Below are 1875 nucleotides of genomic sequence, written 5' to 3'. Positions count from 1 at the left end.
TAGCCCATGTTGTGTCTACTGCTCCTGGATCTGTTCTTCAGCCATTAAATGTTTGTGTGCATTGACTGTAGTAAGATGAGGTTCTTTGGGTGAATCTGATATCTTTTATTAGACCACCTTAAACAGTTGGGGAAAAAATTTTCTTAGCAAGCTTGTGGGTTTAAAACCCCTTTGTCAGGCTGAGGAAGCCTCTACAGTTGGTGTGTACTCTTCTTGGTGGTAACACTTTTGTAAAGTGAGCCCTAACTGAAGAGAATGAAATTGGGGTGCAGAGTTTTCAGCTGAGAGTCATACTTCATTGCTGCTTTGCTGTTCTGTCTGCCAAACCATGGCACCTTGTATCCTCCAAATGGCAGCTCTACAGAGATTATGTTGTAGTTATTAATGAAGCAAGTTCCAGCCTGGAGAGCAGCCACCACTCTGTGAGCCTGCTGGATATCCCTAATGAGGACACGAACTGCAAACCCAAATGAGTTGTTATTGGCTCTCTCCACAGTGTTCTCCTTAGTGTCAAATGGCAGGATGGACATTATAAGTCCAAAGAGCTCTTTCATACATTGTGTCATCTCTCCAATTACCTAGAACAGAGGGTTTCATGTAGTAGCCATTTTTCAGCTTGGGATCCCCACCACATAGCACTTTTGACTTCTGCTCCTTCACCTGCTTAATTACCCCCTAGACTTGCTCCAAGTGGGGCTGGCTAAGGACATTCTTGTGTCCTCCAGAAGCAGGTCTCCAATTTGATCTTCTGGGTATGTTTCACCACTTCCTTTGTGAAGGCATCCAGGTTCTTCCTCACAAACACTTGAGTGTCCTTACTGCAAAACACACCCTGGGTGAGGAAGCTGGCCATCAGAGCTTCTTTCTCCAAGATTCAACCAGAGAAGATGATGAGGGGGGATTTGCCCCCCTCCTCCCCCAGCTCCAGTGTGACTGGTTTGATCCCTTTGGCTGACATCTCCATGATCTTGATGCCTGTTGGCACACTCTCAGCGAAAGAGACCTTGGCCACATCTGGGCGATGGTACAGAAACAGGTCACTGGCAGCTTCAGCTTGCACCACATTGAACAGTCCTTTGGGTACACCAGGCTTGGTGAAGATCTCTGCTAACATCATCACCTCATGGGGCTGAGAGGGAAAGGCTTGTAGATCATGGCATTACTGCATGCCAAGACTAGGAAAGATATCCAACAGGAAATCTGGAAGAGGTGGTTCCAGACTTTATCCCAATTCACACCCCGAATGACTTTCTTCTTATATAAGCAAAAGATCTCCCAGGAAGCTGGACATGCTGACTTGCTAGAGCCCCTGCTACCTCTGCATAATACTCCAGGCACTGCCAAGTTATATCAGTGTGCACTCTGGCTTCAAAGATGAATCTCCCATTGTAGATGGTTTCCATTTTAACAATTTCATGCCTCCATTCCCAGATAATCCTAGCTGCCTCCAGCAGGACTCTGCTCCATTCCATGCCTAATTTCTGACTTCATATTTTAAAATCAGCTTTTTCACTGCACAGCCAAATCTACCTCTTTCTTCCCAAAGCAGAGAAATTTACCCATCATGCAGCCTGTGGCCAGCTTGTGCACTTCCTTACTGTGGCTGCCATTGGTGGGCTGCACCCAGGCCTCTGCATGGTAGTTGAGCAGCTATTACAGGTGAAGGCAGGATACTAGGCTAGATAAAACTTTGGTCTGATCTAGCACAGCATTTCTCATGTTCTTATGTTTTAATATTAATTTTAGTGATAGTAGAATTATGATCAGCAGAGAATGCATGGGAAGATATCACCCTAAATCAGTGAGGAAGAGAGAGAACTCAGGAAAGAAAATGAATGACAATTGAAGGAACTATTTTCTACCAAAAGAATTATG

General features: G+C 45.1%; 1 pseudogene; it reads right to left on the bottom strand.

The window, feature by feature from the left end:
• Positions 1 to 242: 242 nt before the first annotated feature.
• Positions 243 to 1487, bottom strand: LOC102569966 (4-trimethylaminobutyraldehyde dehydrogenase-like; annotated as a pseudogene).
• Between the last annotated feature and the right edge of the window lie 388 nt (positions 1488 to 1875).

Source organism: Alligator mississippiensis, chromosome 3, assembly GCF_030867095.1.
Source record: "Alligator mississippiensis isolate rAllMis1 chromosome 3, rAllMis1, whole genome shotgun sequence".
NCBI classification, from domain to species: domain Eukaryota; kingdom Metazoa; phylum Chordata; order Crocodylia; family Alligatoridae; genus Alligator; species Alligator mississippiensis.
The sequence above is the reverse complement of the archived record's forward strand: the minus strand, read 5'-3'. Positions and strand labels throughout refer to the sequence as shown.